This window comes from Orcinus orca, chromosome 1 (assembly GCF_937001465.1).
Source record: "Orcinus orca chromosome 1, mOrcOrc1.1, whole genome shotgun sequence".
NCBI lineage: Eukaryota > Metazoa > Chordata > Mammalia > Artiodactyla > Delphinidae > Orcinus > Orcinus orca.
In genome coordinates, this window is record NC_064559.1 from 1,439,666 (window position 1) to 1,466,416 (window position 26,751).

General features: G+C 35.7%; 1 protein-coding gene across 1 annotated transcript in view; it reads left to right on the forward strand.

The window, feature by feature from the left end:
* Positions 1-26,751, forward strand: part of LOC125964774 (metabotropic glutamate receptor 7-like) — a 775,781-nt gene that overhangs the window by 138,673 nt on the left and 610,357 nt on the right. The gene's annotated exons all lie outside the window — the stretch shown is intronic.

Consider the following 26,751-nt stretch of genomic DNA (forward strand, 5'->3'; position numbering starts at 1 on the left):
AACCGATGTTGTATATAATGCTAAAATCTTAGAGACTGAGTTTGATATTTTAAAAGTTCTGAAAGGATTAGCTAATTTCTCCTCATCATATTTCTCATGCCTCAAACCTGAGTATTACTTTTTTTAAAATAAATTTATTTATCTTTATTTATTTATTTTTATTTTGGCTGCGTTGGGTCTTCAATGCTGCGTGCAGACTTTCTCTAGTTGCGGCGAGCGGGGGCTACTATGTTGCGGTGCCCGGGCTTCTCATCACAGCAGCTTCTATTGTTGTTCCACAACTCTATGGGTTCCTTTTTAGGTCCTATGAAGAACCCTAGAAATTAGTTCATGGAATTATAGGTTTTTGCAAAATTGTCAAAAGTGAGATATTTTAACTTCCATCAGGTAAGACCAGCATCTCTTTCTTTGCCAATTTTCCTTCTATCATATTCCGCTATGTTGGATCATACTGGAATGACCACAGGCTTTTTTGAAATCTGGCTAAGGAGGTTTTATTTTTTCTGTGGTACGCGGGCCTCTCACTGTTGTGGCCTCTCCCGTTGTGGAGCACAGGCTCTGGACGCACAGGCTCAGCGGCCGTGGCTCACGGGGCTAGCCGCTCCGCGGCATGTGGGATCTTCCCGGACCGGGACATGAACCTGTGTCCCCTGCGTCGGCAGGTGGACTCTCAAGCACTGTGTCACTAGGGAAGCCCTAAGGAGATGTTTTAAGTGAGGCTATTATGTGATTTTCAGACAACGCCATATGTAATTGACTATATACTATCCCATTACAGGAATAACTTCCAGTACTCATACTGACTACTCTACTGACTTAACTAGCACAAGACACAGAAGCATAAGGACAAAAACCACCTTACAATATTGCCATGTCTTGCACTTCACAGCTCTCAAAGCATGTGTGTTTGAAGAAGATAAAAAGAACTGAAAAGTACAAAACCAGAAGCTATTCTGTGGAAAATTATTTCAATCATCAGGCATGTGAAAGATAAGTCAAAGATTCAGTTCTCATCAATGCTTAGTCAAAACGGAAATTTTCTTCTGTCAAGAATATACTCCAGGGGCTTCCCTGATGGCGCAGTGGTTAAGAAGCCACCTGCCAATGCAGGGGACAAGGGTTCGAGCCCTGGTCCAGGAAGATCCCACATGCCACGGAGCAACTAAGCCGGTGTGCCACAACTACGGAACCTGCGCTCTAGAGCCCGTGAGCCACGACTACTGAGCCTGCGAGCCACAACTACTGAAGCCTGTGTGCCTAGTGCCCGTGCTCTGCAACAAGAGAAGCCACCGCAATGAGAAGCCTGTGCACCGCAACGAAGAGTAGCCCCCACTCCCTGCAAGTAGAGAGAGCCTGCGCACAGCAACGAAGACCCAACACAGCCAAAAATAAATAAATAAATAAATAAATAAAAGAATATACTCCATCAACGTGTGTAATGGAATGGTGTGAATGAGTATTTTATCAGAATTCCTGTAATGCACAAACCTATAGCAGTACTGAAATCAGTAATGCATTTATAATAGTAAATATTTATGAGGAAGTAATCCATAGAGGTTTTCTCAAAGTTAACAATGAAAATTAATGTGGCATTATTAATAATAAATTGTGAAGCTGAAATAAACTTTTCTAAACTATTAATAACTAGAAGCAAATTCTAATCAACCATGTTACAAGAAATCTATGTCTAAAAACTACAAAGTTTATTTCTTAAAATTTTATTTTGAAAATACATAAACTGTCGTATGAGGAGGCAGTTAAAGAATATATAGCTAAAAGAGTGGGGGAAAAGTTTTATAGAGACACATGTGGCAGTAGTTAATTTTTAAATGTCATTTTTCTAGATTTTGTGACACCTATACTATTGATATTTGAAAGCATTTAAAAAATTGTAATTTGAAGATTTGCTACTTCCAGGTAGAATAAAATATTTTGAAGCAAAACAATGTTTACACTGAGAAAAACAAAAAAAGCCAAATAAAATAGCCAGCATTCAATCAAAAAGTTCTAGACAAACCAAGAGATAGAATCATATGACTAAAACTCTAAGAAAAGAACAGATAATACAAAAATATTTATATAAGATATTGTGTATCTTTATCAGGAAAAGTCTTTATCAAGAAAAGACTTTAAAATCATCAGAATTAATATTATATTTTATTTATTTGTGTATTATATTTATATATAGATATTTATATATTTATATAAAGAACTTAAAGATAAAGCCCTAGTTAAGGCAGTGACAATAGCAGTAGCAGTGGGAGTGAAAAGAAATGGTTATATTCAAGCATATTTTGTCAGGAAAAGTTCAAGATCAAATGTCTGACTGCATACATGGGATGGATAGACAGAGTGGGAAAAATGAAAGTTAACTATAGAGGTTCTAGTGAAGATGGGGTTGCCGTCACCCAACCCAAGGGGCTGCGATCATCCCCAAGATCTAGGAGACTCAAAGGGAAGGTCATGGTCAGAGGCAAAGTTAATTGGTGGGAAAATAAGACTCCCAGTCTCTCCATCTCCTTATACCAGTTTTTTTTTTAACATCTTTATTGGAGTATAATTGCTTTACAATGGTGTGTTAGTTCCTGCTTTATAACAAAGTAAATCAGTTATACATATGTCCCCATATCTCTTCCCTCTTGCATCTCCCTCCCTCCCACCCTCCCTATCCCACCCCTCTAGGTGGTCACAAAGCACCAAGCACATCTCCCTGTGCTATGCAGCTGCTTCCCACTAGCTATCTATTCCTTATACCAGTTTTGTTTTTCTGCTCATATACGTAGCAGCATTTCATTCAAGGGGAAAGTCATTGATCTGACTGGTCAAATTAAACAACATAGTTCAAGGCACATTTACAGTGGTTAGTTCCTCCACAATTTAGAAAGTCACATTCACAGTTTCCCTCTTCCTACCCCGCAGAACACATTGGCCATTCCTCCAAAGTTCCCACTCCACAGAGTGGACCAGAGATGACATTAGCCCAGAACTGAGAGCTTGGCATGAGATGGTGTCAGCCCCACATAGAGCTCTGGCATAAGTTATAACCCAACCCAACTCTACAGAGAGCTCTGCATGGAATCCTGGGAGTAAACTCAGCCATAATAATGTGATTCTGTTTTTCATTTGCTTTTCTTCCTTGATTAACTTTCCCTGGCCACTCTGACAAACGAACTTTCAGGCATTCCTGGGCCACTCACTAACTTTATTCCATTTAATGTCATCCAGATTCCCAAGAAAATTACTAACTATAAGGAGGGAAATTTGGAACATGGTGAGTTTTAGATGCCTGAAATATACAGGTCATTGAATCCAGTTAAGTAGCAAATTATCTGGATCTCAAATATGCCAGTAGAATAGCAGACTAAGCTCAATTTAATGTACTCTTACCGGAGACACATGTAAATTCTGGGTCAATTTTGAAAAAGTTAAAAGCACATAGCTGAGATTAAAAGAAAGAAAGGAACGCCTGCATGTTTCAGAAAGTAACAGAGAAATTAAATCCAGAGAAAGAAGAGCGCACTGATGTCTGTGGGTTCCGTTCCTTAGTATAGGCCTTATGTAAATAGGAGCTGGAGCTAGAAATCTAACATTACCTTGAGGCCAGGAATTTAGACTCAGGATGGAACAATATTGAGAAGTTGGTACAGATATCCTACAGAAATTTCATGAGGAACTGCTTAGTCCATTAAGAGGGCCAAGGGCGGTGGTGAGGAAGATTGATATCTCTTGAAAACCTTCAGGTACAGAAAACATCAGCACCTCTGAAAAGTAGGCCTGTCCTTCCCAGCGTTGTGATGGCCAGGTTGTCACTAACCTGTAAGGCCCTGTATGAATCAGAAACTGCAAGGAGAGTAATTCAAAGAAAAACAGATGCAGGATGGGTTTGGCAATAAATCCTAGGACCCTATCAGAAACAAAATTAAAACCACTCTAAAGGGAAATTTTAACAAACCAGAGCAGATAGTATCCTAACCAGAATAGAATAATAATTCTGAGGAAGTTACTTTAGTTATTTAAGTAATATTCAATGCATTTCCATGGCCAGGCCCTTTTGAAGAATTCTAAAACATATACAAACAATTCGTTTACATCTTATATATCCCACCATCCAGAGCAAAATTCACTTAAGTACTGTACTGGTGGAAACTGGGCAGCACTATGGAGACAATAAAAAGGTGTTTACCATCAAAAAACGTGAAGGTAAGATAATGTCTAATTTTGAATTATCCTGTGGTTTATTGAAATCTTTTGGAAACCCAAAATAGAGAAAACCTAGGAGGCAATGAAGACTTAAATCTTTAGAGATTTATCAACTCATCTATAAAAGCTTTATTAATCTCTTCTTTTAATACCATTCCTGAGAGGTATAAATGTGTCCAGTGATAGGGTTGAAGAAGCCTGAGAGAATTTCAATTATTTACTATTCTTGGTCAGCTATTAAGACCTTTCAGGAGCATCTTGATTTTCATGGCATCATCCAACAAAAAGCAGGATATTTTACAGAAAGTCCTGGTCCACTTTTTGGCTTGCTTTTTTGTTTATGTTTTTGGTTTTCTCACATTGGGCGGTACATTAGGCTACCTATTGCATACTCCCTCATTCATGCATGCATTCATTCAAACAATATTTACTGAGTTGAGATATTTAATTAACACCCAATAAATGATGTTTAGATGAATGAATGTGCTTTTTATCAAAGTAAGTGTAAGTACTGAGAAAAATTACAGAATGTATGATCCCAGCCCCACAAAAGCATATAATTGTGTTGAGGATATAACATATGCTGGTGAAATAACTAATATATCATATTGGACAGTTTCTAAGTTCAAAAATGAGTTTTTATAAATAATCAGAGCCTAAGGAGGACAAAGAAGGGACAGTTCATTATGGGTTGAATCTATCAATAAATGTACATTTCAGATGAGATTTGAGATTGACCTTAAAGAAAGAAGAGGACTTAGATATATGAACAGAGAACAAAAAAGGCATGGTGATAGCATGTGCATAGATAGTGTGGCCAATATTTATGTTCTTCCTTAAAGATAGTCAGAGATAACCCAAATGTAACTGTTTCCATGGGTCCATTCTCAGTATCCAAACAAAATGGCAAATCCTATCTTAGTAAAACTAATGAAAAACACAGTCTTTAACAAAGACATTGTGAAGGAAAGGGGGAGAGAAAGGCTTGCATCCCACACCACACAACAAAACTTATTTAATTATTTGTTTCATTTTCTCCCTCTGAAAATTTCCTCTCCCTCTCTCTGTACGTCTCTCTTCTCCCACATCTGGCCACACTCTACCAGCCACCTTTCCAGATCTTTCCAGAACTCTCCATCCTAGTTTCATTATGCCACAAGTTAAACATCTCACAGGTCTCCAGGATGCATCCTCATCACTTATTCCACAAAGACAGACAAAGGACACTTCTCAGGATCACGTTTCGTGGAAGGAAGAGGTAACGAGGAGTGATTATAAATACTATAAGGTGGAGAGCAGTGACTTAAAATACCATTTTTCCTCTTAGAATGTGAATACAGGGAACTTTGGGAAACTAGAAAATCTAGAAAGGATTCATTGATAATTATTTATTTTCAATGAATAAAATAAAATGTAATAATACGGCTAAACTCTGACAGATTAACTTTTTCAAAAGTTGCTTTCACACACCTTCACTATTGGGATGTTTGATAAACACATCTTTCTTCTTTCTTTGCAGATACTGGCACCAAACTTTCAAACAATAAGAAACTTCCCATAAGTCCCTTGCCAGGCAAGATTACGGTATAACAATCCAAACAGATTTTTGAAGAAGACAACTGGTTGAAAGCACAGGAAAAGAGCTGGGTTTCTCTTTTTCAACAGTCACATAATGAGTAATGTGGGAATTGGTTTACAAAGTCTCTCTCCATGAGGGGCTAAGGTTAAGATTAGAACTTCTGAGGCCAGAAGAGCAAAATAACTACAACAACCCACATATTTTCAAGAGCCGCACTTTGGATGTGAGGGACTGATTTTTCCCACTCTGTTTTCAGCAACCCAACTGGTGTCTTTATTAAATGACATAAGAGAATACAGTGTGGCCAAGAAGGCTTAGATTTCCTTAGCCCCAAGTCAGATATTCTCAAGTGACTGTCCACTTAAATTAAAAAGAGAGATTTACAAGAGGAAACTGGATACAACTGAGTGTACTTTTATTTCAACCCTTTACCTGAATATTTTGTTTTGTTTTCAGTTCTCCACTGAAGTTGCCTACATTAATATATTTTTAAGAACATTTCCTTAAGTTGAAGTATTCATTCAGTATATTCATTTACTATAATTGAGAAAAGCCAAATGACTTAGGCAAATTCATTTCTATATTGCCACAGCAGTGTATTGTGAACTAAATGACACCTGGCAGTTCTTTACTCAGATACTAACTCAATTAGAAGGCAGAACAAGGATACCTACCCATTCAGGGAAGGAAAGGTCACTTAGCCTCTGTAGCTGTCTTAGGTCTCTTATCATCACAGTAACAAATTGAAGACTAAAAACCATACGATCATCTCAATAGATGCAGAAAAAGCTTTTGAAAAAATTTAATATCCATTCATGGTAAAAACTCTCCAGGAAGTGGGCATAGAGGGAACATACCTCAACATAATAAAGGCCATATATGACAAGCCCATAGCTAACATACTCAATGGTGAAAAGCTGAAAGCATTTTCCCTAAGATCAGGAACAAGACAAGGATGCCCACTCTCACCACTTTTATTGAACAGAGTTTTGGAATTCCTAGCCACAGCAATCAGACAAGAAAAAATAAATAAATAAAAGGACTCCAAAATGGAAAGGAAAAAGTAAAACTGTCACTGTTTGCATATGGCATGATACATAGAAAATCTGAAAGACACCATCAAAAAACTATTCGAGCTCAAACATGAACTTGGTAAATTTGAAGGATACAATAGATTTCTATATATAAAATTTGTATTTCTATACACTAACAGTGAACTATCAGAAAGAGAAATTAAGGAAACAATCCCATTTACAATCGCATAAAAAAGAATAAAATACATAAGAATAAACCTGCCTAAGGAGGTAAAAGACCTGTACCCAGGAAACTATATGACACTCATAAAAGAAAGATGACACAAACAGCTGGAAAGATATACCATGGTCACAGATTGGAAGAATTAATATTGTTAAAAATGACCATCATACCCAAGGAAATCTACGGATTCAATGCAGTCCGTATCAACATATCAAGGGCATTTTCCACAGACCTAGAACAAATAATTTTAAAGTTTGTATGGAAACACAAAAGATCCTGAATAGCTAAAACAGTCTTGAGAAAGAAGAACACAACTGGAGGAATCATGCTCCCTGGCTTCAGACTGTGCTACAAACCTACAGTAATCAAAACAGTATGGTACCGGCACAAAAACATCCATCACTGGAACAGAATAGAGAGCCCAGAAAGAAACCCATGCACTTATGGTCAATGAATCTATGACAAAGGAGGCAAGAATATGCAATGGAGAAAAGTCTGGGCTTCCTTAGGGATGGTTTCATCAATTAATTTGTTTTCTTAAATGGACCATACTTTTCCATGTGTTTGTATACCTTGTGAGTTTTTTGGTTGAACATTGGGCTTTCAAATATTATAATGTGGTGTCTATGGAAATCAGATTCTCCCACTTTCCCAGGGTTTTCTGGGCTTTTGATTGTTGAAGGCTGTAGTAGTCTGTTTGTTTAGGGACCTTTCCAAACTAGTTTTGCAATGACTGTACTCCTTATCGTATGTAGGCACTGAAGTCTCTGTTCCTTTAGTTCATGTTTAGCTAATGTTTTGACAGAGATGTCCTTGAATTCCTGCACCTAAGACAAACAAAAACAAATATACACAAGCACATCCACATGCACACTCAAAACCACACACCTCTCCCCATTGTGCAGATTGCTGGATCACTCCTTCAACATTTAGCTGATCTGCACTGAGTTCAGGGCTCAGCCCATGGTAAAAGCTTAGAGACTCCTCTGGTGTTTTCAGAACATGCATCTTATCTTGAGTATGCATGTGGTTTTCTTAATTTCTCTGGACACATATGTACTTTTTGTATGTTCTAAGTTCCCATAGAATCTCCCCCAACTTTTGCTCCTGCATCTTATGTGGTCTATTGTATTTCAATGCACAGTCTTCTGCCCCAGCCATCTGTGCTTTGTTAGTTCACCTTGCACTTTTTTTGAGCAATGACCACTGCTTTTCCAGATTGTGTTCCAGGTTAGCTAAGACAGAGATAAGCATCTTGTGTCAGTCCTTCAGGTAGCTCCCAGACAGGTTAGAACAGATACACATAATAATCCGAGAGTATGGTTTCTTTTCCTCCCTCCTGAAGCAGGATTGAGGGTCCCATACTAGGAATGGTCTGCTGCTATTTTAAGACTATCACTGCATTAAGACCCCACCACTTTAAGACCATCACTACACTAACAGTAGATGGGGCAAGGGCAAGTAAAAATGCCACAAAGCTTTCCTGCCATTTTCAAATTGCCTCTTCCCTGGTTCAGTATGTGTTTGGTTGCTGTAAATCTTTGCCTGATTTCAGGACTAAGAGAAACTCAAGGAACGCCACAACAAGAAACAGTATACTCAAACTCTCAGATGCCAAAAGACAGAGAAAGAATCTTTTCTCCCAAAGGAGAAAGAAAAAACAAATTTGTTACAAAGCAGGGATCCTCAAAAAGATTCATAGCTAATTTCCTATCTGAAACCACGGAAGCAAGAGGCCAGACATATTTAAAGTGCTGAAAGAAAAAAATTGTCCACCAAGGATTCTATATTTGGCCAAACTGGCTTCAAAACTTAGGGAGAAATTAACACATTCCCAGATGAACAAAGGTTGAGGGCGTTTGTTTTACAACTTCCTAACACTGCCCTATGACAAATGCTAAATTGAACCTTCAGGTTGAAATGAAAGGACACTAGACAGCAACTCAAAGCTGTATAAAGAAATAGAAATCTCCAGTAAAGATAAATACATGGGCAGATACTAAAGCCAGTATTGTGCTACTGGCTTGTAACTTTACTTTGTATTTCTTACATGATTGAAAAAACAAATGCATAAAATAATCATAAATCCATGTTATTGGGCTCACAAAGTATAAAGGTGTAATTTGTGACAACAATAATGTAAGGAGGAGGAATGGAACTGTAGAGGAACAGAGTTTCTGTGTGCTATTGAAGTTGGTTGCAATTCAAATGATATTGGTTGAACTTTAGAAGGGTAAATGTAATCTTCTTGATAACCACAAAGAAAATATCAATAGACTATATGCAAAAAGAAATGAAAAAGGAATCAAGAGTTCACTACAACAAGATCGGCTAAGCACAGAAGAAGTCAGTAATGGAGTAAATGAGGGGAAAAAATGCATAAGACATACAGAAAACAACCAGGAAACAGACAGAATTAAGTTCTTCCTCATCAGTAATTTTTGAAAAAGTAAGTGGATTAAGCTCTCCGATAAAAAGATAAATATTGGCAGAATGGACTTTAAAAACATCCATAATCCAAGTATATGCTGTCTGCAAAAAACTCACTTGATTTCAAGAGACACAAGTTGGTTGAAAGTTAAAGCACAGAATAAAATATCCCATGCAAATAGTAACAAAAAGAAAGAAAGAGAGAGAGAGAAAAAGAAAGGAAGGAAGGAAGGAAGGAATGAAGGAAGATAGATCTGGGATGGCTACATTAATATCACACAAAATAAACTTTAAATCAATACCTATCACAAGAGGAAAAGGAGGCCACTATATGTTGATAACAAGTTCAATCTATCAAGAAGATATAACAACTATAAACATATATGTACCAAACATCCCCCAAATATGTGAAGCAGACATTGACAGAATTGAAGGAAGAAATAGATAGTTCTAAAATAATAGTTGGAGATCAATACCTTGCTTTCAATAATGGATAACACATCTAGACAGAAGATCAGTAGAGAGGTAGGGGGACTGAATAACACATTTAACCAACTAAACCTAACAGCCATATATAGATCACTCCACTCAACAACAGCAGAATACACATTTTTCTCAAGTACACATGGAACATTCTCCAGGAAAGACCATATGTTACACCACAATACAAGTACCAATACATTTTTAAGAAACTGAAATCATACAAAGTATCTTCTTTAGCCACAGTGAAATGAAGGTAGAAATCAATAACAGAACCATTGGTAGCCATTTCCCATCATGCCTGCCACACATGATATAAAGCAATGAAGGGAAAAACATAATTGACCATTTAGAAAAGTGGGAAAGAGGACATACCATTGACACAGAGTGTGTGCTGTTTCCCGTTGTCAGGGATAGAAATAAATTAGCATCATTTATTCATTAGTGTGTTAATTTCTTGGTCAATCATTGGGCAGCCAGTGTTTCTGCCTGATGGGAAGATTTCCTATACTCAGTGTTGAGTGGAGACAACCTTGAAAGGGACATTTAAAAGGATTATACTGTGATGGGCTTAGCAGTACCCTTCCTCCTATGCCAGTATTTAGGCTGGGGTATTTCCATGCAGTGTGTACAATCGTAGGCCCCAGGTCACCAGAATTTAGTTGGATTCGTTTTGTTAATACATTCCCTCAGTACTTTGTCTTTTATTTGACTGTTGCATTTACTTCATTCTTTATTATCACTGCGAAACAACTTTGTTTCCTGTTCAGATGCCAAAAAGTGGATATCAATACCTCCTGAGTTTTACACATCACAGATCTGTTTTACATATCAGAGACAGAGACAGCAACTATTTCCTATGACTTTGAGACATGCTTTGAACATGTGATTAACATGTTGAGTGTTGAAATGTGTGTCGAGCTCATTATACTTGCTCTAAAAGGTTTCAAACTGCAAAGATTTAAACATCTTTATCTTTGAATAGTTTTCCTGTGCTGTCCCTTTGTGTCAGACTGTTAATGTGCAGTCTGGCACCTTCAAATAATGTGGCTTTGTAACCAATTATTTACATGTTGTTTTATCCACAATCTTTTTTTTAAATAAATTTATTTATTATTTATTTTTGGCTGTGTTGGGTCTTTGTTGCTGCACGTGGGCTTTCTCTAGTTGGGGCGAGCAGGTACTACTCTACATTGTGGTGTGTGGGCTCCTCATTGCTGTGGCTTCTCTCGTTATGGAGCACGGGCTCTAGGCGCTGGGGCTTCAGTAGTTGTGGCTCGTGGGCTTCAGTAGTTGTGGCTCATGGGCCCTAGAGCACAGGCTCAGTAGTTGTGGCGCACAGGCTTAGTTGCTCCGCAGCACGTGGGATCTTCCCAGACCAGGGCTCGAACCCATGTCCCCTGCACTGGCAGGCAGATTCCCAACCACTGTGCCACCAGGGAATTCCCCCACAGAGAATCTTAAGGTCAAAACATACAACTCGATTAACTACACTTCCTCCTGTTCACATTTCCCTCATCTTTTCTTCATCTTCTGTCTATGTTTCCTTGGCCCTGTTTATATTAAGTGCTTTTGCCATTATATTTGATTGTCTGTATTCCGGTGAGTTACCACAATGCTTTATGAGACATGGTAGGATATAAATGCATTTAAGTAATATATATATATATATATATGTGTGTGTGTGTGTGTGTGTGTGTGTCTGCGTGTGTGTGTCGTTTGCTTGAGTGCAGTGTTTTTTGTTTTCTGTACTGAATTCATTAGCATGGGTCGGTATAAAATTTAGCATAGGTCGATATGTAATTTGTAAACTAATAAAGTCTTAAAAGTGAGGAATTAAGTCTTTTAAAATTTAATTATTTATTGTAAAGAGCAGAATAGCATACATAAACAGATGCCTAGGGAAAACTTGTATTCTAATTTGGAACTCTCATGAACACCTATGTTTTTTTTCTTCTAATGGTATGATAGTAGGCCATTTGATTATTTCTATTTTTATGGCTTTAGCTTTAGAACAATGAAATATTCGTAAATTTTAAAAAGTATTTTTCTTTATTTGATGGGGGTGGGATACTGGAGAAATGAAAGGTCAAACACCTATTGAGGAATCCATACTTGTCTATATATTGTGTACTTTTATTTCAATAACTGACTTAAAATTCCTAAAAGGATGCTATAATAAGTTGTTATGCCATTTTACAGACTGAATTAAGTGAATTTCAGGGAGGTATGAAACTTGCCTAAGGCTATCCAGCTGTAAAGCAGTAGAAGTGAGAATTAAATCCAGGTATACCTATCGCCAAAGTTTCTGCTTGTCTCTTTACATCATCCACTTTTAATAGCCAATGCTTTCCTGCTTACAAATATGACTGAGGTTTCCAGTCAACAGTCCTTTGTAATCAGATAGAAAAATTACTGTTGATTCTCTAAAGACATATTCCTTTTCCATTAAGTGACTTTAGTTGTTCAAATAATACTTCCAGACAGTAGTAATCATACAGTTGGAGACTAAGAACAGAACTCAGGGATGTGTCTAGCAGTCAGTAAAGACCAACTGGGCTCACGGATGATATTTACGGTCATTTCCTCTAGACTAACATAATCTTATTAGTAAGACCCTAATAATTCACAGTACTGCCCTTGCCTGATTGTTTGTTCTTCTCCCTCTATCACGCTCTCTTTCCCCATATTATTATTATTTTTGGCAATTTTTGGTGAATTAAATTCAGGGATTGGTATTCAGGAGTACTAGTCACAAAAGCAGAGAATCTTAGCTCACAACAAAGGAAGAAAATAGAGAAAAAGTATAAATTATATGAATACACACACATACACACATGTACCAACTATATGTTGCACTTCTCCAAAATCTATTCAGTATCTACACATTTATTGTATATTAGCAGTAAGACTAGAACTGAGCGTAACGCTCTGTTTACAAGGCACAGAAAACAGACCCAAATATGGAAATTACTAGCAATGAGAATGGGGAAGAAAGACTACAACAAGGAATGTAGATGATATTTTTGTTTCCTAGCTGTGATGCCAAATATTGAACTTTCAACTTGAGACAAGGAGGCCATAAAAAGTTGTATTAGTTTCCTAGAGCTGCCATGACAAAGTACCAGAGACTGAGGAGGTTAAACAACAGAAATTTACTCATTCACAGGTCTAGAGGATAGAAATCTGAGGTAAGGTGTCAGCAGGATTGATTTCTTCTCAAGTATCTCTTCTTGGTTTGTAGGTGCCATGTTTTCCTTTTGTCTTCACATGGTCTTCTCTCTGTGCATGTCTGTGTCCTAATATTTTCTTTTTATAAGGACACCAGTCATATTGGATTAGAGCCCACCCATTTGACCTCATTTGACCTCAGTTACCTATTTAAGGGCCTTACCTCCAAATACAGTCATATTATGAGGTATTGGGGGTTAAGACTTCCACATATTAACTTGAGCAGGACACAATTCAGCTGATAATAGAAGATAAGAATAATTTAAGCAAGTAAGTAACTATTGTTTACAGTGAGTTGCTTAAGGATATGAATTTACTCAAGAAAAAAAGAAGAAGAAATTACATAACACTGTACATTATACAAAGATATTAAATTAATCATCATAACATCCTGTGAGATGGGCATTAAATTAGACTAAGAAAGATTAAGCAACTTTTCCAGAATTGCATAGTTGGTACTTTCCAGAATTTTAACCAGGTATTTTCCCAGTTCCATTCTACGTTATATATTCATTTCATTATTTGAAATGAATTTTGAGTCTTCATTTTACTTAGTTTCTGAAGTTATATGGGGATAGAATGGAGTTGGATATTTTCAGTGACATTCACACATGGGGAAGGAAATTGAGTCCAGAAGCTTCAGCAATGTTTCCATGGAGAACGCTAACAACAGAACCAGAAATACCGTTATCCTTTTGGTTCAGTGATCTTTCCTGAAGCACTACAAGAATCAATTTTAAGAAGCCCAATGTTTTCCAAACTTTCACCAATGGGCTCTGTAGGGTCCTCTAACAGTATCTAAGAGACTAACTAGTTTCACATTCCAAGCCACTTAAGACAAGGAGTTCTGATTGTTCTCTGTGAGGAAATCAAGTGACAATCATAGCTAGTGATTTAGGATAGTTTCTTCAGGGCCCAGGCAAAACCTAATACACAGTAATAATCATTGTTAACTGCATCTTTGACAAGGATTAATCAGGTATCAAAGAGGTCTATACATTGGGAGAAATTATGATCAAAGAGAAACATAGACCACAGATATTTAATTAATGCTCAATTATTTATGAGTTTAACTTTGGTTAACCTAATTTTCCTTCTTCTAGACAATTTCCAATTCATCTCCACAAAGAGACCAGAATAATCAGCTTCCAATACAAGATTTATTGTGTTGCTTTAATTTAAAGCATACAGTGACTTCTACATTCACTCCACCAAGTTTTGCCAGGAGAGAAAAGGAGACATTATATTTTGTCTTGAATTAGATATGCCACCGTACTTGACTTAGCTCATCCTACTGGAAGCACTTTGAGGGCAGATTCTACAGTCTTGTCTTACATCCTCTACGGAATCAAGCCAAGGGAATCACACACAGTTACAGCTGGAAAATCTTTTGTTCTGGGTTAATACTTTTAGCTTTTACGACCAAGACTTTATCACCAAGATCTATCTTTACAGTCTCCAAACAGAAGACCTTCTTGCCTTCCGTTTTCATATTGACTAGGAAGGTAAAGGGAAGAACTGAGAAGTACCCAAAATCAGCTAGCAGCCAGCATAGATAAATCATCTGTGGAGATATTGTTTCTTTCAAAAGATATGAACATAAGAGGAAGTCCTAGTGTTAGAAACAATTGTGCATAATAAAATTCCATGAAAACCTAGAAATCCAGATGCAGATCAGTAACATATTGGTTAAATAAGCTGTTATGTTCATGCAGTGGACAAGTGTACATACATTAAGAAGAACGAGACTCTCTTTTCTATGAGATTCTCTTTTCACTGAACTCATCAGTGCTGCAAAAACAATGTTACATAATACTTTTTCTTTAACATTATATCAGGCATCCTCCTCTTGTCCTGCATTTATTGCCAGTGTTACTAAAGTCTATCACTTACCTCTTTCTCTTTCAGACATATAATTTCTTCTTATTTTGGAAGCATTCATCAATCCCTATTTTATTCTTTCTTTTAAATTACAAATGAATATTGAATTTTATAAAATATCTTTTGGGGGATATTTCAAGTGATTGTATAGTTTTGCTCTCCTTTGACCTTGTTATATGGTAAATTGTATTTTGTTATTTTATATTATGCTATTTATTATATATTGTATTATGTTTACTCATTACATTTATTATATTATTATTACATTATTTTTAAGGTAGCATTTTGTTTTAGATAGACAAAACAAGCAGTGGAATAGGAAGCATCTTAAAATTAGATGCAAGAGCATAAGGGAATTGAGATTAAAATAAAATTCACGTTTTGGATCAGTAGCAAAAATTATTCAACAAAAGTAGGAAAATATGGCTATCATTACTAAATTGTAGATACAGCAACTAGTTAAAAGTTAAAAAATAATTAAACTGTAAAAATATCAGAAACCTGGGAGACTTGAAATAAATTATTCATGAGGAACACCTTTCTAAGATTCAAAGAAAAAAAGGATACCTTTAATTATATAAGAATTAAAATTTTCCTCACGGCAAAATGCACTACAAAGGTCAGAAAACAAGCAAAAGAAATTGGGAAATATATTTAGAAATGGATATGCTTTCTTTACAACTTTTGAGAGAAGCACATGTTTCTTTTTCCTTTAACCTGTTATGTGGGTATTAATCTGTAATATAAGTGCATAGTTCCTTTCCTTTCATCTGTAATGTGAGTGTCAACATGGGGCACTGTTTCCAAGCACAGACTTTGGATGTTCCTGTACTGGTCCCATCACTGACCATCCACAAAAACTTACAAATGTTGCTTTACTTTCCTGGGGGTTAGAGTCTTAGCTAAGAAATGGAAGCAAAATAGAACTTTCCCCCAGGGATGATAGAAGGTTTAAAGGAGTAAATATGTAAGTGACCTAGCACAGTGCCTAGTACAAGAGAGATCAATATAAGTACTTATCCATTTTTTAAAGAGACAGATGAAAGAAATAAAATGTGGTGATTTCAATCTATTGATATATATTCTTGACATTAAACTACCTTTTCATTCATTGGATGACCTAACTTGCTCATGCTTTTTCTTACTCTAGTGAACTTGGGTAGCTAATATCATAGTTGAAAATTTTTCCTTTTATATTTACAAGTAAATTTGACGTGTAAATTTCTTTTTCCTTACAGTCCTAATGTATTTTCAGTATTAGGATTATATAGACTTCATAAGATGAATAAAGGAGCATTCTTCCTTTGCTACTCTCTAGAAATTTTTCTTTGTTAATATTGATGTTATCTGTTTAATAGAAGTTGGATAGAATTCACCTCCCAAATGATCTGGCCGGGTCTGGTATTTTCTTGGTGAAAGCTTGTAAACTATTGACTTCATTCCTTTACTGGTGCAAGAACTCCAGCTACAAATTTCCTCTTGTGTCAGTTTTGGTAAACTTTAGGAGCTAGGAAATTGTCCACTTTACAGAAATGTTCAAATTTACTGGCATTTCATATACTCTCTGTTTGTACTCTCTGCTGTAACACTGTCCTGATTCATTCTATATATTATTTACTTAGGTTTTCATTTTGCTTAATCAAAGTGTGTTTTTTAAATCTTTTCAAAGAATATTCTTTTGACTTACTAGATTACCTCAATTTTATACTTTTTTCTGTTTTATTAAGTTCTGCTCATATCTTTATTATCTATTTTTCTATGTTCTCAGGGTTTATTGTTTTACTCTTCTGATGTCAATTAAAACTCTTGGTTATTAATTTTAATAAATCTTTTTAGTTATAAATAGTTGAACTTTTTAAGATTCCAGCTTAGTTGTAAGTATCTAAGGGTCAGCTCCTCCTCATAGTTGCTGGCCTAAGGCTTAGTTCACCCTATAGCAATGTATATATTGATATTCTTTCCCCTCGACTTTCTGTGTTTTGCTACTTCTCACTTTTCTTTGCAGAGAAGCCTTTTGAAATACCCTTAACTTATTTTACAGCCAATAAGTCTTTAAAATACTGTGTATTTTTTAAAGATAAAACAACTTACATAATTAGGCAGGAAATCTGATCTGTCATATTTTTAAAAACAGCATAATTTCACTCTTCTCCACGATTAATCTGCTGTATTACACGACCTTCGAGTTTTTAGCTTTATCAATGACATGTACTTTAAAAATGTTTTAAAAATCCTACCCAGTCTTTTAAAACATCCTTGCTCCTTGTTTCAGTTCTAGTTTTATGTATATTTTCTGCCTGGCACCTGATTATTCCAACATCTGATGGATGGCCTTGGGAATCTAATTCTGGTATTGATTGTTTTTGCTGATTCTCTCCACTTGTAGCTGATTTCTTCATTATTGTGTAAATTTAGATCATGAGCTCACGTTTAGCTAAACTTTATCTGTGGGAACGCTATAGGCCTGTGTTGAAGGTCTACCTCTCCAGAAAGGGTTTAGTTTTGTGTTTGGAATACCACCGATTTGGGAGCATTTTAAGTTAATTTCTTAGCTTCTGTTTGCAAGACCGCAAATAAATTTGCAACCCAAACACTGTGAACACAGATCTGCGGTTCAGAATTCTCAAGATTTCCTACCTGTTTCCTACCCAGAGCAGAGACCAAGAGAATTTGGTCTTAGTCTCCCTTTGCCAGCAGATATTTTTTCTCCTGACACACCCTTTCATTAAAGGTGAAGCTAGGGATAGATAGGTTTAGTTCTAACTTCCCATCTAGTAGGGATGGAGTCTTACCTCCCGCCTCCCATGTGGTCATGGCCATTTAAAAACAAGTCTCTATACCAGGTGTGTCATTCAACTACGGCCTGTATTCCAAATCCAGACAGCTGCCTATTTTTTATGGCCTATGAGCTATGAATAATTTTCACATTTTAACTGGTAACATTTTAAATAGTTACCTAAGTACCTAAATAATATCCTCAATTTTGCCTCTTTGGTCCACAAAGCCTAAAATATTTGCCATTTGGCTCCATAAAAACAGGATTTCCAGCTTCTGTTCTAAGCTATCAAGATCTTCAATCCACTCTTAATATAGCTATAACTCTCACACATGTACCACCCTTCCTTCATGGGTCCTGGAAATTTCGACGGCACACTTCCAAAATCAACCACGCACTTAAAAATAAGTTGTGTACATTTAACCTAGCATACCTAACCCTTTTCTTTTAGGAGAGTTTTTCAAGTAATCTTGCCCACTGTATTCTTCAGAATTTCATTAATAATGGCAAAAAATTAAAACAACTTAATATTCAACAAAAATGGGAATTGTTCATAACAATTATAGAAGCACACACAGTAGAAAACTATAAACTGTTATTGAAACAGTGAGACATAACTAGTTTTATTCTTAGAGAACTGTGTTTATTTAGGTTCCTTTTGTTTAAATAAGTATATTTCTGTGTATGTATGTATATAATCATGTATTTATATACACATACATTATTTGTATGATATATTTATATAAACATGAAATACATACCTATACACATACCTTTGATTTATATTTGTATACATACACAGGAATATAATTATATATATTATATATTTATATACATTGAACTGAAAACTGGTAGTATACATATATATCATGTATAAATGTGTGTCTACGTGCATTCGTAGAAAAGCAGGTTGAGAGATATGGAAGCATGAGTTAGACAGGGTTCAAGATTTTAAAAGTAGTTATGTGTAGGTAGTGAGGTTAAGGCCCATTTGATTGAAAATATTGCATATTTTTACATCAATTGTTATGATGACCAGATTCCTATGTAAATAAAATTATAAATAGCTATACATACTCGTATGTGTAATGTATAATTAAAAGATATATAGTTTTAGATATGTATTATATTTATATTATATAATACAATTGTGTTATACTAATACATTATATATTGTGTTATATAAATATATTAACTATAGTGTATTATATCAGATAATAATAATTATATATTTATGTATTATGATATAATTGTTTTATAATCAATATTACAGGATATATCATATTAATATTATGAACATATTAACCATATAAATACATTTCATTACTCATATATGTTGTATATAATATATGCTAGGCAAAAATATATATTAATATAATATATAATTGTTATACATTAATATAAATATTAGTATATTACACTTATACATCAATATAATATTTAACATTGGTATATTTATGTTATATTTAATATATACATAGCTAATGCACTTTAAAGCCATCTGCTACAAGTAGAATAAGACCAGGAGTATGGCCAAAGCAAATTGTAAAAATATTAGATTACTTATATTCATTTATATGTCATTTTCCTGGAATCTGCATCCGGCTATTAGAGAGGACACACAGCAAAATCAACAAAAAGTGCCCAGAAGGACATAGGATCCTTTATTCATTGGAACCTCAAAGGAAACACAGTGCTATTCAGTTCCCCTTCAAAGAGCCAAGAGCAAGCCTTGAAGCACCCAGTAAAAGCCAATTCAAACGAAAAAGCTTTTCCACTTAAACTGGAAAAAGTTAAGTTCCCAACAGACCCCCTACATCAACCACCGAAGCTCATTTGGCAGTAGAAACAATAATGTTCACCAAACAACAAGAAACCCAAAACAATATTTGTTTTACCAAAAACAAAAAAAAGCAGCTAATTAGTGTCTTTCCTGTTTGAAAGAAGGGGGTGGGAAGTGGGCAGAAGACCTGATAGGAAAGATAAAAAGAAAAGGAAAAGGAAAACAACAGTTTCCAGTTTGACACTCAAGCTGTCTTCTGCATCCATTTCGTCAAGACCACCAAGTCAATGTGGAAGCTTTTTCCTCCTTCCCTTTTCTTTTCATGAGACCGATCACAACCAGCACTGCAGAGTCCATCGAATTAAGGAATGCTGTTGCCTACATGTGTGAATGAGCTGTGAGTAAAGTACTGAAGCAGAGGACACCTAAAGTGAAACGTCTTCATGAATGTCCATGTGGCTGAGCAGCAAGTTAACCTTTCATAGATGTGCTAAAGAAGAGTTGGGTTTTATTTTATTTACTTTTCCCTGGACTGTGTTGAATGACTATCATCTTCAAGTTCAGGCTACTTTTTGCTGAGGATTAATGCACTGGGAGAGCTGAGAGAACACTGAACAGTAGAGCTGTCTTTTTCTTGACCAGTTCACCTTAGTTTCCCAAACTCTAAGTCCTTCCCTAATTCTTACTCCTTTGTATTGTAGTAAAATGAACATAACACAAAATTCACCATTTTGATCATTTTACAATTCACTGTACCATTCAGTGGAATTTACTACTGTCACAATGTTGTGCATTGTGACACACTATCACCACTGTCCAGCTACAAAACATTTTCATCACCCCAAGAGGAAACATACACCCATTCTGAGGAGTCATTCCCTATTTCCCTCGCTTCCAAACCCCTGGAAACCACTAATGTATAATATTTTCCATGTGTATGGATTTGCCACTGCTGGACATTTCATATAAATGGAACCATACAATATGTAGCCTTTTGCGCCTGACTTCTTTCACTTAGTTGCATCCATGATGTAGCATGTATCAGTAATCCATTCACTTTTATGGCTGAATCCCCTGATCCTGTTTTCTTCATACTGTTTGAATACAAAATTTAAAGTATGTTGAGAGTGAAGCTCTGTTTTAATGGCACATCTACGAGGCCAATTCTTTTAAAGCAGGTGAAAATGGAGATATTGTTGTGAAATGATAATCGTTGAGAAGCCTCAGCCAATTTGATAATGAAAAGTTTGGGAAATGTTGCAAAAAATTATCTGCTTTATATTTAAAGCCTTTTAAGCAAGGATTCAGGAGACTGCCTTTTTCTTGCAGGTAACTTAAATGAGTCAGAAGGAAATAACTGCCCTTTAAAACAGATTTTGAAAGGATTCTATTTATTCTTAATAGACGAATGGGAGTACAGGTAGTTCACATCCAATATGGACTCCCTGTCCAAACACTGTTTATCGTTTTAGGCACCACTATCGAATTATATTTCTTGAGAGTAAGGCAGCTCAATTCCTGCATATTACTTTTTTTCCTGCATATTACTTTTTAAAATTCATCTATCAAATCCATTAATACAGTATAAAGAAGAGATGTTCATGTTTCAGTGCAGTTCAAGTATCAGGTATAAAGAATGCCCAGTAAGAAAAAGAATCCTATATCTTTTGCCAGAATGTGGTCAGCTCTGGGGTGCTTTGCTAGCTGAAAGACACTTTCATTGTTAAGAGGATAGAGGCTGTTTAAGAGGGATGAGAAGCCAAAAAATATTAACTATGTGTATGTGTTAAGAACAGTGCTAGATTATCTTATATTCTATATCAGCCAAGGCTCACCATTTTATGTGAGCCATGTGAAAAGGGAAGTTAAAAGTGTTTTAGTAGGGCTTCCCTGGTGGCCAGTGCAGGGGACGCGGGTTTGAGCCCTGGTCCGCGAAGCTCCCACATGCCACGGAGCAACTAAGACCATGCGCAACAACTACTGAGCCTGCACTCCAGAGCCCGTGAACCACAACTACTGAAGCCCACACACCTAGACCCCGCGCTCAGCAACAAAGAGAAGCCACCACAATGAGAAGCACACGCACTGTAACAAAGAGTAGCCCCCGCTCACTGCAACTAGAGAAAGCCCGCGCATAAGCAAGGAAGAGCCAATGCAGCCAAAAATAAATAAATAAATCTATTTTTAAAAAATTTAAAAAGTGTTTTAGTAACTTACTAAAAGGCACACAATCAGTAAATTTGAGCAAGAATTCAATCCCAAATCTGTCACACTTAAGTTTAAGCTAATACTTGAGATTAATAAAAACAGCACTAAATTAAAAGTTTAGAGATATTTTTAATTTCATACTCTTTCACTAACGCTCTTTGGAGATAAATCATTTCTTTTATATGGGCCTTAGTTTTCACAACTATAATAGTTGGAAGCTTGACTAGATGATCTGTATGTAGTCTTCCAATTCTAAAATGTTCCACTCATTTGGATTCCTACAATAATTGCCCTTCCAATACATGCATGCTGCCACCAAGTAGCAATAGAGACTATTAGTCCTTTTGTATCCCTAGTGGGGAGTGCATTTTGACATCAGACTTATCGGTCAATAGTACAACCTATTAATATAACTATAAAATAACAAAATAATCTGGTATTATTTCCTGTAAAGCAGGATCTTTACATTGTCTGTGAATCGTATCAGAATCACCTGTAGGTTTGTTTGGTTGTGTTTTTTTTAACATCTTTATTGGAGTATAATTGCTTTACAATGGTGTGTTAGTTTCTATTTTAGAACACCTGTAGGTTTCTAAACATAGAGGAAATCCATAACCCATTGAATGAGAATCTTCAGAAACAGGACATGGGCATCTGGATTTTTGGGCTCCCATCATCTGTATATTTTATTTTATTTTTTGCCTATGTACAATATTTGTCACATCCTCTTGAATCTTTAAATTTTTCATTTTGTTTTAAAATTTTAGAATATTCCATAATCTTCACCTACTTCTCATAAGGTGTTATCTGTTATGTTTATTCGATCTTGTGCTTCTCCTGGTTAAGTCTTCTTTTTTTCCTTTTTTTTTGGGGGGGGCCCTGCCTCATGGCTTGCAGGATCTTAGTTCCCTGACCGGGAATTGGACCCCAGGGCCCCAGCAGTGAAAGCGCCAAGTTCTAACCACTGGACCACCAGGGAAGTCCCAAGACTTCTGCTTTAAATGACTTTTTTTCCCACTCTAATTCATTCCTGGGATCAGTTTCATGTTTGAACATTAAACCAACCTTGCATTACTAGAATAAAGCTACTTTGACTGTGATATATGATTGTTTTACATACCATGGATACAGTTTGTGCTTCTGTTTACACATTTTGCATGCATGTTTAAAAGAGAAACTGGCCTGTGATTCTATTCTTGTAATATTCTTTTTAGTTTTGATCTGAAGCTTATGTTGGCCTTATAAATATTTTAAGCAATATATACTTTTCTGTTTCCTGGAAGATTTTTATGTAAGGTTACCAATATTTCTTCCCTAAATATTTGGAAGAATTTACTTATTTATCCCTGGAAATCATTTTCTGTAAAGGTACTTAATTATACAAACAACTTTTGCAGTAGATATAGGTTTTTTAGATATTTTTTCTTTCTTGGGTTACTCTTGTTAGCTTGCATTTTTAAAGAATTTGTCATTTTGGATGAATTTTCAAATTTATAAATATAAAATTATCATAATTTTAACAGCTTTATTGGGATGTAATTTACATAGCATAATTTTAACACTTTAATGTATACAATTCAGTGGTTCTCAGTGTAACCACTAAAAGACTTGTGTAACCATCACAACAATCCAATTGTAGATTTCTGTCCCCCCACAAAAAACCCATTACACATTAACAAGCTTTTTTCAATCTCCTCAACCTTCTCAGCCCTAGGCAACCACTCATCTACTTCCTGTCTCCACAGATTTGCTATTCTGGGCATTTCATATAAATGGGACCATACAATATGTGATCTTCTGTGAGTGGCTGCTTTTACTTTACATAATGCTTTCATGGTTCATCCATGTTGTAACATGGATCAATATATTATTCCTTTCTATAGCTTAATGCTATTCTATTGTACGGATATTCCACATTTTGTTTATTCATTTATCTGATTGACATTTGAATTATTTCTACCTTTTGTTTTTAGAAATATGCTTCTATGAACATTCACATACAAGCTTTTGTGCAGACATAAGTTTTTATTTCTCTTAGGTATATATTTAGTAGTGGAACTGCTGGGTCATAGGGTAACTCTATATTTAACACTTACAGGAACTCTCAAGCTGTTTTGTAAAATGGCCGCACCATTTTACATTCCCACCAGCAATGTACGTGGGTTTCAATCTCTTCTCTTACAGCCTAACATGTCATCTATGCTGGAAAACATTTCACATGTAGTTGAGCAGGATGAGTATTTTACTGTTTGGTTGAGTGTTCTGTAAACATTTATTAGGTCTTGTTAATTCATAGTCTTGTCCAAGTCTTCTATATCGTTGTTGATCTTCTGCCTAACTGTTCTATCCATTATTGACTGTGGAGTACTGAAGCCCGTATGTAATGTTGTGCAATTATCTATTTCTTCCTTCAATTCTTCATGGATTTTGGTATTTTCTTCTTCATGTATTTTGGTTTTACCTTATTCAGGGCAAATATGTTAAAAATTTTTGTATCTTCCCTTTCTTTATCATAAAATGTCGCTTTTCATATCTAGTAACTTTTTTGTTTGTTTTAAAGTCTATTTTTTCTGGTATTAGTATAGCCACTTCAGCAATGCTTACGGTTGCTATCTGCATGATGTATATTTTTTCATCCTTTTACTTTGTACACATTAGACTTTTGAATCCAAGGAGTGTCTCCTATAGAAAACATTTTTTAAAACCCAGTTTGACAATATCTGCCTTTTGATTGTATTGTTTAATTCATTTACATTTAGTTTTTATTATTGATATGGTAGGATTAATTTATGTCTATCATTTTACCTTTGGTTTTCTACATGTCTCATATTTTTGTTTTACTGTTATTGTTGTTGTTCCTCCATTTTCCTTTTATAGTAAGTAGATATTTTCTACTGTAACATGTAATTCCTTTAATGATTTTTAACCACATTGTTTGAGTAATGGCTGCACTAGGGCTTATGTAATACATCTTCTCAGAATCTCTTCAGATTTTTACTAGCTTCATTCCAGTGAGAAAGAGAAACTGTACTTTTATAGAGCTGTATTCCTTCCCCTCTTTTTTGTTTTTATTACATTTATATATGTTACATACATAACAACATATTATTATAATTATTACTTCTCACAAGCTTATCTTTTCAAGGAGCTTAGAGAAGAAAGTAAAGCAAATAAATATTTTTGAGTTTGTTGGGTTAATCTATTTACCATTTCTGGTTCTCTTCCTTTCTTCCTGCGGATTCAGCTTATGATCTACTGTAATTTTTATTCTAATACAGCTTTGCTCTCACTGCCTTCTTTGTGCCATATCATCAAATATATTTCTTTATGTTATATAGAGAAAAATCCAAATATAGTCTTATTTTTAGGCACTTTTTAAATTAGTTAATAGAAGAAAGGAGAAGAAATTTGAAATTACAGTATCTTTTATAATTCCCTACACAACAGCTCTAGTCAGCATTCTTTGTTTTGTTTTTATGGCTTGAGTTACTGTCTGCTATCATTTGAAGAACTTCCACTAGTATTGCTTGTGAAGCCCGTCTGCTAACAATGAATTCACTCAGTTTCTGTTTCTGTTTCTGAGTTATGGTAAAGTATTGATGATAAGTTGTGGAGTGGTAGGAAAAACTAAAATACGATGTGCTGTATGATGTATGTTTTACTGAAGTGTCTTGGTCAAATTCTAATGATTTATGATAGAAATCACATAAAGCAAGCATCACAATTCTTCAGGAATGTTCTGTAGAATGCTTATGTTAATGATGAATATGTGAATCCCAAATCTTTCACTTGTACTGACTTTATCTCATTAATTCTTCTCCCAGCAATGCCATAACTAGAGTTGAGTTCTAAAGTGTACCTTCCTCTTTTCCAATAGAAATGGTCCCATAATTTCAAAAAGTTCTCAAAGGTGAAAAAGTGCACATGGCGTTTATCACGTTTGCAAATGCCAATGAAAATGCTAAGGTAACACTGTCCAAAATGCAATATTCTTCTGTGAGGGCACCCAACTTTAAACAAATACACATATTCTAAATACAGCTTAGATCTGTGACATGTTTTGGCCAATGAAGTGTGAGCAGACATGATGGCCTTCAATGAGCAGCAGAGGGCTTAAATGGGCTTGTGCAGTTGGGCTCACCTCTTATGTTTCAGTGAACTTTGTGAGAAGACAGGCCTGGGAGCTGCGGCCTCACAGTTGGGCTCCAGAGGAAGATGTGTGTTACAGACCTCAAACTGATCCAAAACACGGAGCAAAACCAGCCATCTAGAGGTCTAAAAGAGAGCCACTGCAGCTAGCCCATAGGTCCAAGAAAAATAAATTCTTGTTTATGTAACTGAGTTTTGGGTCGATTTGTTCCAAAGCATTATCAGAGCAAGAGCTGACTAACACAACATCCTCCAAATCATTGTTATGTGAATGGCTGCCACCATGCCTACATGTAAGGCAATAGTGTACTCAAATTGTGAGAGTTCTTGAACTCTTGGTACCTCTTCAACACAAGGTACATGGCTAAATTTCCACAAATAAGTTCACTAATATACCACAAAGATCTCCCTGAACTTTTATTAAATTTAATGCAAAGTTCTTTCTTTTCATTTTCTGCTTCTACATAGTTAAAATGCTTTTTATCAATGTAAAACGGCTCTTGCCTTTTGGCTTCTGTCGTGAGAGTCTTTTGAACTCTGAAACACTGTAGGATATCACCTATATATGGAATCTAAAACATACAACAATCGACCGAATATAACAAAAAAGAAGGAGAGTCACCAATATAGAGAACAAACTAATGGTTGCCAGTGCGGAGGGGGAGGAGGGGGCAATACAGGGGTGGGGAAGTGAGAGATCTAAACTACTGGGTGTACGATAGGCTCAAGGATGTATTGTACAACACAGGGAATATAGCCAATATTTTGTAACAACTG